Below are 13,131 nucleotides of genomic sequence, written 5' to 3'. Positions count from 1 at the left end.
CAATTGGAGAATAGCCTTTACCAAAGGTGTCGTGGGTTTTGAAGACACTCAAACTCAGGACGAAAGGGAGAAAGACGCTAAGAGGAAGGCACACTTGGCAAATCCACACCGTGATCAACTCCCACTCGGAAACCTACGTGTGGATCCAGAATTGGCCTCCACAGTCATTTATGGACAAATTGCTAAGACCATATTCATGGAAGACAATCTTACTCGGTTACGAAGGATCACCAAAGAAGAAGAAGCCAATGGCCATAATCTCTTTCTGCTAGCCATGCTGCTGGGACTGCTGAGTGTGATAACCCAACAACATGTTTGGATTTGGATTTGATATCCTGCTTTATCACTACCCAAAGGAGTCTCAAAGCGGCTAACATTCTCCTTTCCCTTCCTCCCCCACAACAAACACTTTGTGAGGTGAGTGAGGCTGAGAGACTTCAGAGAAGTGTGACTAGCCCAAGGTCACCCAGCAGCTGCATGTGGAGGAGCGGGGAAGCGAACCCGGTTCACCAGATTACGAGTCCACCGCTCTTAACCACTACACCACACTGGCTCTCATGTGCACCCCTTAGAGACGTCAGCAATGAAGCAGCATGTAAAAGTCTTAAATAAGCAAACAACTAATACATCTGGAGGGCAATGTGTTGGTTATCTTTGGCTTAGGACATATTTACATTATTAACTTGTATCTGTTTTATTCCAGTTTTATTGCTACCATTTCTCACAAAGAATCCTGGACAGTCTTATCTGATGGCGGTTCTGAGGCTGTTGTACCCCTAAAACTACATATCCCAGAATTCTATAGAGATGCAAAAACTAAGAAGATAGTTTAAATCTATAAAGTGCATAAACACACACCCACACCCTTGATGTCAGATTTTCTTTTTGTGACAATCTCCCAACAGAACTGGACTCCTGAGTAACAGTTCAGCAAAACGATCCACGCACCCGATATTTAATGATCTATTTATATATATTAAAAATACTTACATACTGCCAACTCATGAAAAATCTCAAGGTGGTGTACAACAGTACGGACAATAAAACATTAAACCCCACAAAAACAATAGAAAATAATCGTTCAAATGGCTAGCTTGTGTAGAAAATTTAGACAGCTGCCTAGGCTTGTTGGCATAAAATAGTCTTCAAGGGATACCTGCAGTCAATAGTGAGGTTGCCTGCCAAATTTCTCCTGGAAGAGTGTTCCACAATGATGCTAAGTGCTTAGCTTACAGTTGAAGCCAGTCCGGCCTCTGTAAAATAGGAAACAACTAACTGCTCCTCTGGGTTGTTTTATTGATCCAGCTGGGGTTTAACGGCTCAATTGTTAAGATATCCCAGACTCAAGTTGTTCAGAGCTTTGTATATTACCACAATACGATACCTCATCTGAATGTGGGAGAGGGGAGGAGAAGGAGGAGATGTCGAGGGGGAAAGTAGACTTTGGGAGGTCCATGATAATTCATTCTGGTTTTTTAGCAGGAAATTGAACTGATGTTGCCTCAAAGCAGGTGTTACCCCACACTTCCCGGTCCTTTTCCCCTGTCCCTTTCCTTCTCCCCAAAAGTCCAATATTTGGGGAGAATGGGTTTGTTGTGTAAGACCTGCTGATCAACTATAATTGCCCAACATGTATTTGCCGTGTGTGATTAAATCCCACCTAAAAACAGCGACAATATGGAAGTGCCCTGGGTGAAAATTGAGACTGTGCATAATCTCTCAGATTTAAAGGTTGTGGCACAATTGATGCTGTGTTACCCATTTAGTTGTGTGCACAACAACTAGCCACAAAAGTGGCTGTTCACAGCTAGTCTCTCAAGGAATTCCATTTTTTGTTTGGTTACCTTTCTAGTTCCTTTGTTTTTATACAAGTTTCCGTAACGGAAAGCCTTTATGGAGAGCTACTCTTAACTTGCACATAGGAATCACAGAAATCTCTTCCCAAATATTTTCGGTAACCTGTTGCTTAGTAAATGGATCTTTGGATTTAATGCAGTTAGAAAGGGACTGTAATTTAATTGAAGTCGAGATGCCTGGGCTTGTTTTAATTTCTACGCAGTGTTACTGGGGATTCAGGTGATATGGTTTCTTTGTGTGCCCAGGCAAATGTTTTGATACGAATGCCAACTTTAATCACAGGTAAATGCAAAAGGTGCTCAGATTCAATTCTCCCTTTAAACGGTTGACTGTATTCACAGCTCATCCATGATAAAAGCTTATTCTTACAACTTGGGCACTTCCAGATTGTAGCTGTCTTGCGGGTGGGATTCAATAATATGTTGCCAAATCTGTGAATGCTTTAGTTGAGATTCCTGCATTGTATAGGGTTGGACTAGATGATCCTCAGTGTCCCTTCCAATTCTATAATTTTATGAATTCAGGTTCAGATCCAGCTGAAGTGGATCCGGCACTCTGAATGAATGAACTTTATTACGGTCACAGACCAGGATTAAGAAAAGGATATAGATAAAATAGCAGTTGGGATTTTTGACCGATAATTGTTAGGGCAAATGAGGACAAGGAAACAGGCATAAAACATCCGAATAAAATACAAGATTAAACACAGATAATGGATAGATAAAAAACTAATAATTAAAGCAGATAAGAGCTAACAACCAACAAAGACACGCAGTTAAAACAGCTGTAAGAGCATAAGAACTAAAAGACTCGCAGATAAAACAACTGTAAGATAAAACAACTATAACAACTCTACTATTTAATTTCTATATAAATAACTTAGTATCTGCACTCAATGACTCAGAACTCCACCCGCCGAAGCTTGCAAATCGGCATATTTCGATCCTGCTATACGCCGATGATGCGGTAATTCTATCTAGAACCCCCATTGGACTCAAAAGAGCACTAAGAAAGCTCGCAGCATACTGCGAATCTGAACGTCTCAAAATCAACTATCAAAAGACCAAGATACTAGCTTTTGGGGGAAAACCAAAGCTTAGAAGCTGGGAACTCCAAGGCCATAAATTAGAACAAGTCACAAACTACAAGTATCTAGGAATGGTGGTGCAGGCCTCAGGAACCAACAAATTACACATAAACTCCATTGGGAGTTCAGCAGATCCGGCACTCTCATGCAACAGACTCACTCCGCGCCACGCAAACCTGGACTTTTTGCAATATGAAAAGTTTATATTAACTTTAAAATAGAAAGAAAATGCTGTCTGTGTGTACCCTATCCTACCCCTATTTCTAGTGAATGTGCTTAAAGCTAACTAGGCTCTCAGATCAGCCTTAATATCTCTGAAGACGGGAGAATTTCATTTATAAAAGCCCACTTTTAATCTTTCAGACCTATCAGGCTTTGGTACAAAAACATGCTAATGCAGGAACAAAAATAAAAGATATTCTCCAGACCAACCAGAACATGAGAAGCTCCATTAAATTAATTAATTCAGAATGTATAATTGGCTTTTGTAAAATTTGGATATGATGTGGCAAGATTTGATATGTTATTAATTGGAACGCTATTAAAGAAAAATTAATAAAAATTATTTTTAAAAAAACACATGCTAATGAAATCTGCTATCTAGAATCTCTTCAGCTCTTCTCTTTGAATACTGGCCCCAGATTTCTGTTTCTTTCAAAATAAAGCATTGAAAGGGTTCTTTTTATCATATGTGGTGATCTTGTAGCAAGGTTAAAGCTTACTGGGAAATGGTATAGAATGAATTGAAAAAGATGTTTAAAATAGTGTTTGTTAAAAAAAACAACCCAGAAGCTTTGCTTTTGGGAATTATAGGGACAAAACTACCCAAACTATATGGAAATTTATTCATGTATGTGACTACAGTGGCAAGAATGTTACTTGCCCAAAAATGGAAAGAAGAAGAAGTCTCAGCAAAAGAAGAATGGATACAAAAACTTATGGAATATGCAGAAATAGCAAAACTTACCGGAAAAATAAGAAATAAAGATAATAAACTTTTTATAAAAGAATGGAAATGGTTTATGGAATATTTACAAGTAAACTGTAAACAGATAAGAACATTGGCAGGATTATTGTAATAACCTGCAGTTTTATAAGAGTATATATTTAAAACAGATCCATAAACAACTACCTGACATTCAGAAGACATCTTAAGGCAGCCCTGTTCAGGGAAGTTTTTAACGTGTGATATTTTACTGTATTTTTGGTTTTTATGGAAGCCGCCCAGAGTGGCTGGGGAGGCCCAGCCAGATGGGCGGGGTATAAATAATAAATTATTATTATTATTATAAATGAGTAAATTAAGTTAATTTGGAATATACAGAAAATACTCAAAATAAATTTAAGGAACCACAGAAAGAGGGAGAAGGAAGTCGAGTTTTAAAATGTTAAGGTGATTGTAAAATTACTGAAATGTATAAAATTTAAAATCATAAATAATAATAAAAAATAAAGTGTTGAAAGGGTTATTTTTGGCTGATAGTAATTTCAGCAAACATCCCTTGCCTGTTTTGCGGAGCTTTGGGTGAAATGGAGAAGCTGTGTTCTCCAGGATCTCATCTAATAATGCTTATAATTGAAATTGATCCAAACTTGGGACCAACTGGGTTTTGTAGCGAGATAAAGCAAAAGTAGCCACCTTAGAGCATCACCCCGGGACCTTAGGATGATGGGTGAGTAAATGATCATCATCTTCTTCATCCTCATCGCTTCAAGACCTGCTTCTCAGGATGCCTACAGACATCTTGCAGTGGGCTATTGTTTTGGAGTTCTGGTTGGGGCTGTTAATTTTGTTGTTATTGATATTAATTTTGTATCTTTGTTAGGGTTTGTATCTTTACTACCGTATTTTTTGCTCTATAAGACGCACCAGACCACAAGACGCACCTAGTTTTTGGAGGAGGAAAACAAGAAAAAAAATATTCTGAATCTCAGAAGCCAGAACAGCAAGAGGGATCGCTGCGCAGCGAAAGCAGCAATACCTCTTGCTGTTCTGGCTTCTGTGATAGCTGCGCAGCCTGCATTCACTCCATAAGACGCACACACATTTCCCCTTACTTTTTAGGAGGGAAAAAGTGAGTCTTATAGAGCAAAAATTACGGTATATTATTATGACTTACATGAGGATTGTACTTCAGTCATTGAGTCAATTCCCTGGAAGTCTCATTTCAATCAGCTGAGTCAGAGTTCACACAGTCCATTTCAAAGAATGTTTCTAAGATTGCAGCCTTTGTTTTGATATTGCAGGTTTATTTTACTTGGGGTACGTTGAACAGTGGTGTGTATGCGTGCAGCCATCCTTGAGCATCCTAACACTTTATCCAAATCAGGATCTGAATTTGCACATCGTTTTAATTGGTGTTATTTAAGGCTTTAGAGAACAAACCATACATTCTGGCTGTTTCGTTCGGGAAGGAACAGATCAATACGGTCCCTCTCATTAGCTCAATTTTTAAAAAGAGAGGGGGGAAAAGAGTTGCCAGTGTTGAGCCATTACGTCCACATTAAATTCTGAAGGGAAAAGATCAGGTTTCTTTCTTTTATGGCCACATAACAAAAAAGTTGGGGGGGGGGGGAGGACAGACAGGCTTGCTTTATGTAGCAATGTCTTTTGTGCAAACTCTGTGTGAGCAATTGTACAAGGTGAGGTCTTTGGGTGAAACAGGATAGTGCCTTGAAATTCAAAGCAAAACTACAGAGCCACTGTCGCTTGGCACCATAATTAAATGAGTCTCTCAGCTCAAGAGGAAAGCTGGCCTTTCAGCAACCCAATCTCCTGCATGATAGTTTTGGAGATATTTCTGGTACCCTAAACAGTGGCCGATCGGCAAGATTGTAATTTAGGTCACGTCTACCTGCACTACCGATTTGATCTAGTTTTGCAGTGGTTTAAGAAGAGGAACTTGCTGGAAGCAGACAAGAAAGGGGGTGGGGGTGGGGGAGAGAGATTTCCAGAGGATTGATAGTGGCGCAAAAGAATCATCACCGGTGTCTGCAATACACATGCCTTTTCCCCACTCAGCTGCCATCTTTGATCAAAGAAATGTCACAGGTTGTTGCGCTCCTTGAAACCTATCTAACCAGAGATTATAGCAGCAGAGAAGGACAAAAGAAATCAGTATGTGTGGACCCCACAACGGCGACTCTATTAAACTGCATTCCGTTCTCAGGGACGGTAAGTATTGTCTGCCTTCTCCTCTATGGCATCAAAACCAGTTTCCAACTAGTGTCCTTCAGCCGTCACTGCAGATGCAAACTATAAGCTTTACCCTGTAAAACCTGATAAACCCAACCAAGCAGTATATGAATTTTGTGAAATAACAACAACAATTTAATAATAATAATAATAATAATAATAATAATAATAATAATAATAATAATATGTTATTTATACACCGCCCATCTGGTTGGGTATCCCCAGCCACTCTGGACGGCTTCCAACAAAATATTAAAGATATAAGAAGAGTAATATAATTATCATCAGATATACTCCACAATTATAAAATTTATAGAAAAGAAATTTAAAACTGACTTCCAATTAATCTCACTGTACTTTGTCTATCCATTACTTTATACTGCACAGTTACATATTTCTTATATAATTTCTTTTTACCTCCCTACAAACTTATATTTATACAATACAAGGATCAGTCTAATTCTGCCAAGATGTTTCCTTTTATTCCATAGTTTTCTAAATATTCTTTAAAGATTTTCCAATCCTTATAGACCTTTTCTTTTGGTTGGCCTCTTACTCTTCCTGTCGCTTTTGCGACAGTAAAGTAAGCTATAAATATAGATATTGGATATAGGGATATAGATATATAGATACTTCTCTTTCTCTCTCTCTCTCTCTCTCTGTGTGTGTGTGTATTCAGAAACCCTGACTATCAGGAGCTCATTGCATCTTCAGTTTTGTACCACTTCCTCTGGGACGAATTAGTTTCATGCAGGGGTGGTTGCTGATTACAATGCAAGCAAGTCTGCAGTTATCCCTTTGTGACGCTCTCACACATGACATTTAAAAATAACATAGTCCAGCTGCTCTAGCACCATTTGCACATGCTGATAATGATAGAGGACAGAAACTTGAATAGTTACAGTTTCAAGGGACTTTACAGTCAAGAAAATGCAGGCACTATGTTCAACTTTCAGGCTCTGGAAAAGCAAATTAAGCAACTGTCACCTGCGCAGAATAGAAAGGTTCCAACAGGACAATAGCCACATGTATTTATCTATGTGCGGTTCAGACCCACAACTGCACGTATAATTATCAGTTGCCCCTCCAACGGCTGCTGTTTGATTTTTTTCTCACGTGTACATTAAGAGCAAAGGCACTTGCAACTTTACACCGGAGGTGCCTTGCGGTGTTCAAGTGCATGCATTTACATGCACGAGCACTCAGCTCAAGATACATCTGCTTCCTTTCAAAAATTTCACATCTAGGGAGGCTCAGGGAGTGGGAGGTGCTAGCAACATTTTAAGGGGCCTTCCCAAAGATCTTTCCCCCAAAGCAAAGGCAGGGACAGGAGCCCCAAGCCTGCCAAATAGACACATATGCTTCTTTAGTCCATGAGTAGGCAAACTAAGGCCCAGGGGCTGGATCCGGCCCAATCGCCTTCTAAATCCGGCCCACAGACAGTCCGGGAATCAGTGTGTTTTTATATGAGTAGAATGTGTCCTTTTATTTAAAATGCATCTCTGGGTTATTTGTGGAGCATAGGAATTTGTCCATTTTTTTCTTCAAAATATAGTCCGGCCCCCCACAAAGTCTGAGGGACAGTGGACTGGCCCCCTGCTGAAAAAGTTTGCTGACCCATGTCCTAAAGTCAATTTTTCATGCCCACAATATGGGCAGGGCGGGCAGAGGGTGGAAACCCCCTACTCCGCATCCCAAGGTCCCAATCTAGATCAGATCCTTTGCATTGCCTATTTGTGGAAGAAAATTCTGACACTCAAGGATAAACCAGGTGATCAAAGTAAGCCTGTATAGTTTGACCCTCATCCTCTTGCCTGAAGGGAAATTACGTGGAGCTAAATGGAGCATAGCCATTTCTCCTTGGCATGGAAACTGAGGTGCAAGGAACAGCCATACAAGTCAGGAAAAGCACCAGGAGACCTCACTTCTATCTCTCGATGACAGACTCCTACCTCGACAGAGAAAGAACAGTTTAATTGTGCACCAGTAAAATGTGCACCACTAATATCCATTAGTGGTGGCTCTGTGGGTTAAACCACAGAGCCTAGGACTTGCCAATCAGAAGGTCGGCAGTTCGAATCCCCGCAACGGGGTGAGCTCCCGTTGCTCGGTCCCTGCTCCTGCCAACCTAGCAGTTCGAAAGCATGTCAAAGTGCAAGTAGATAAATAGGTACCGCTCCAGCGGGAAGGTAAACGGCGTTTCCGTGCGCTGCTCTGGTTCGCCAGAAGCGGCTTAGTCATGCTGGCCACATGACCCAGAAGCTGTATGCCGGCTCCCTTGGCCTGTAAAGCGAGATGAGTGCCGCAACCCCAGAGTCGTCCGCGGCTGGACCTAACGGTCAGGGGTCCCTTTACCTTTAATATCCATTTTTATCCCCGATTGGGCATCCTGAATGCCACTTTCACCCCTCCATGAGCAGAACAGAAGAATATACCAACTTGGCGTCATAAGATCCGGGACACACAAAAGAACATGAGAGGAAAGATGCATAGCAGACTCTGCCCTTACCTTTGTGCTGTCCTTATTGTGCCTCAAACTTCAAGTGAGCCTTATCAACACACCTGCATGTACACTGCCCTTTCTTTCTTCCCTCTCCCCTGCTTCCTAGCTATCAAAGTGTTTTAAGAAGCCTAGTTCAGGTGAGTTGAGTAAATTTTAAATGTCAAGGAACAGGATCTCCCAGGGAGAAAAGTTATGGGGTTTCCCCCCCCTGCAGGACACGCAATCTTTACTCAATCCAAGCCATTGTCACCACACCCCCATTGGCAGTCAAATTTGTGTTCTCTTTCTTACTAACCCTATTTTGTAGTTATTCTAAGCTAATTGGGGCAAGGTATAGAAATGGATGAGGGGAAAACCCAACCCTACGGGCATTACTTTCCTTCCCTCTTTCTTCCCCCATTTCTCTCCCCTCACCCAACTTTCCGTCCATAGAAATATCTACGTAGGTAGAGCACAATGCAAAATACCACCTGAAGTGACTCATATCCTGGGTTGGCGGGGCACACCTCGCTTTACACCCACAGTCACGTTAATAATATCAAATTCTGTGACAGGTTCCGGGCACTTTACACTTGAGAAGAAATTGGGGTGTTCTGTGTAAATAGGCCAAGTGTTCTAAGAGAGGTAGAGGGATTTGGTGTGTCAGGTTTCACCAGGTCCATTTTCCTTTCCAGTTTAAAGTAGTTCCTCCACAGTCTTCCTTTGAGGTTCTTTTTTTAAAAAAGGAAAAGACAGATCCTAGATATTATTACAAGGATTTGCTCACATACCATGGGGGTGGTTCTACTGAGCTCATGAACATTGTGTGCAGGATTTAGCATTCAGGTTTCACACCAAACATAACTGAGGCCCTCGTATTTATGGGACCGCCTCTCCTGCTCTGCCCCGCAGAGGACCTTAAGGTCCTTGAATAATCATAGTTTAGAGGTCCCGGGCCCTAAGGGAGTCAGATTATCCTCCACCAGGGCCAGCGCCTTTTCAGTGATGGCTCCGACCTGGTGGAATGCTCTGTCCCATGAGACCAGGGCCCTGCAGGATTTCACTTCCTTCTGCAGGGCCTGTAAGACAGAGCTATTCTGCCTGGCTTTCAACTTGAACTCAGCCTGATCTTTTATTCCCCTTTCTTCCCTCCCCCTCCCCTTTTTATTAAGATTACCCGCTCTGGGAACCCACAGCTAATTCTCCCCTGGTCTCCTCGCTGGCCCAAATAGGACTAATTTAGCAGCTAGTCCTGGTGATCATCTAAGGTTTATTGGATGGATTTCCCCCCTAAACTGATTTTTGAATTCTGAGTTTATTGTTATTCACATTTTATACTGTTTTTTATTGCATCAAATAAGTGTTTTAAAATTGTTGTTAGCCGCCCTGAGCCCAGTTTTCTGAACCGGGAAGGGCGGGGTATAAATACAAATTTATTATGATTTATTATAACACTGGTCCTAAAAGACCTACATTGGCTCCCAGGACGTTTCCGAGCACAAATCAAAGTGTTTGTGCTGATCCTTAAAGCCCTAAACGACCTCAGCCCGGTATACCTGAAGGAGCGTCTCCACCCCCATTGTTCAGCCCGGACATTGAGGTCCAGCTCCGAGGAACTTCTGGCAGTTCCCTTCCTGAGAGAAGTGAGGTTACAGGGAACCAGGTAGAGGGCCTTCTCGGTGGTGGCACCTGCCTGTGGAATGCCCTCCCATCAGATGTCAAGGAAATAAAGAACTATCTGACTTTTAGAAAACATCTGAAGGTAGCCCTGTTTAGGGAAGTTTTTAATGTTTGATGTATTTATCATGTTTTAATATTCTTTTGGGAGTCGCGCAGAGTGGTTGGGGAAACCCAGCTGGATGGGCGGGGTATGCATGCACAAATAAATAAATAAATAAATAAATAGGCAGTCATGGGACACCTTGGTCCATCCAGGTTTTTTCTGAACGATGACCCCCGTCATCCCTGACCATTGGTCTTGCTGGCTGAGTTGTGGATCAACCTGAATGAAAGAGAAGTAACCGCTCTTAGTTTGAAATCTGTCTCCCAAATGGGGAAAAAACTGGGCAACAGTTTCTGATAACGACTATCTTCCTAATTTGGGGAGCCCGGCTTTTATAGACAATTGATAGCTATTTATATGCTGTTATTTTGAGACCTTAATTCATACCGAACCTCTAACAAGAAGGTTTAAGCCTCAGTCTACTGTCTAGACTTCCAAAATGATCTGTGGCTGAAGAAAATTGCATAAATATGAGATCTTAGATAGTAATTATTCTCTTTTTCCCCTTCCTTGGTCAGAAAGCAGTTTCAGGATGGCAATTCTGATACGTTATACTCACTGTCTTATAATAACACAACTCAAGGGCTGTGGGATTTAATACTATGGTAAGTCACACAGTGTGGGGATGGCCTCACGTTACATAAATAAACAGGAAAAGTGAGTGATGTTCATGAGTTTTCTCAGGTCCTATTTAGAAAGGGCTTTCCCTCCTAAAGATGTAGTTGTGGCTTGTGCAGGTAAAACAGCACACAAATAAGTATTTATGGCATATTGGACATTTAATGGAAAGGTGAGGTGTGAATGTTTTTTCTCCTACAGAGAAGCAGCTCAAGGCATTTTGTAGCCTGAGGCAGAGTAGCAAAGCCAGCCAGGTTTTGGGGGCACTTGGAGTAGAAAATCCCACAAGCAGTAAAATATACATCAAGTAAAAACACAGTAAGCAGCTGTGGTTCAATGCTGGAGCATTTGCTGCTGCCAGCCAGGGTCTACAGTACTGAGCCAGAAGAATCAACGGTCAAACTCAGAATAAGGCAGTTTTCTATGTTTCCTGGCAACCCAAATGTGCTGCCTGGGGTCTCTGGCCTTACACACACAGAGAGACTATTCTAGGACTTGCCGATCGGAAGGTCGGCGGTTCGAATCCCCGCGACGGGTTGAGCTCCCGTTGCTCGGTCCCTGCTCCTGCCAACCTAGCAGTTCGAAAGCACATCAAAGTGCAAGTAGATAAATAGGTACCGCTCCGGTGGGAAAGTAAACGGCGTTTCTGTGCACTGTTCTAGTTCGCCAGAAGCGGCTTAGTCATGCTGGCCACATGACCTGGAAGCTGTACTCCAGCTCCCTCGGCCAATAAAGCGAGATGAGCGCCGCAACCCCAGAGTCGGTCACGACTGGCCCTAATGGTCAGGGGTCCCTTAACTTTACCTTTTCAGATAGTTGTAACTACATAGCACCATCGTGTCTGGCCTAGGAATAGAAAAGTGTTATCACCATACTAACCATGATCCCCCTGTCCCCATTACATCCTATTAGGGATGCAGGTCGCGCTGTGGTCTAAACCACTGAGCCTCTTGGGCTTGCCGATCAGAGGGTCGGTAGTTTGAATCCCCGCGACGGGGTGAGTTCCCGTTGCTCTGTCCCTGCTCCTGCTCCTGCCAGCCTAGCAGTTCAAAAGCATGCCAGGGCAAGTAAATAAATAGGTATCGCTGTGGCGTGAAGATAAACGGCGTTTCTGTGCACCCTGGTTTCCGTCACGATGTTCCATTGTGCCAGAAGCGGTTTAGTCATGCTGGCCACATGACTCAGAAAGCTTTCTGTGGACAAACGTTGGCTCCCTCAGCCTGAAAGCAAGATGAGCGCCACAACCCCAGAGTTGAATTCGACTGGACATAACTGTCCAGGAGTCCTTTACCTACATCCTATTATTCCCTAATATTCATTATGCCCTTTTGAAAACAGCAATACAGTTCTGCCCCAACTGAGTGAAACATTCCACTTTGCAACTATACCACCTCATTCTTCTGTATGTGTAAAGGTAAAGGTAAAGGGACCCCTGACTGTTAGGTCCAGTTGTGGCTGACTCTGGGGATGTGGCGCTCATCTCACTTTACTGGCCGAGGGAGCCGGCGTACAGTTTCTGGGTCATGTGGCCAGCATGACTAAGCCGCTTCTGGTGAACCAGAGCAGCGCACGGAAACACCGTTTACCTTCCCGCTGGAGCGGTACCTATTTATCTACTTGTACTTTGACATGCTTTTGAACTGCTAGGTTGGCAGGAGCAGGGACCGAGCAACGGGAGCTCGCCCCGTCGCGGGGATTCGAACCGCCAACCTTCTGATCGGCAACTCCTACGCTCTGTGGTTTAACCCACAGCGCCACCCGCGTCCCTTCTGTATGTATAGACCAGACCTAAATCTGCTTGGGATATTGGGGAACCCATAATGATATTTCCCTACATGCCAAGAGGTGTTTTTTTGTTTTGTCTTTTAAAGAGCAAGAGAAGGATTCAAATGTGTTGTGCCCACCGCACCAACGCTCTGAAATGGTACACTCCTGGGAAGTCTTCCCTTCCCTAATTAGTGTGTGAGTAGATTTGACTAACAAATTGAACGGCACAAACCCTCTCCTTCTTCCTCTCTCCCTACACCAAGTACAGGAGATACACCATCATATAAATCTCTCATCACCTGAAATGCTTTTCAAGTCTTCCCATTTGATGGGTGTTGTAA

Source organism: Podarcis filfolensis, assembly GCF_964270895.1.
Source record: "Podarcis filfolensis genome assembly, chromosome: 17".
NCBI classification, from domain to species: Eukaryota; Metazoa; Chordata; class Lepidosauria; order Squamata; family Lacertidae; genus Podarcis; species Podarcis filfolensis.
This window is presented reverse-complemented; position numbering follows the sequence as displayed.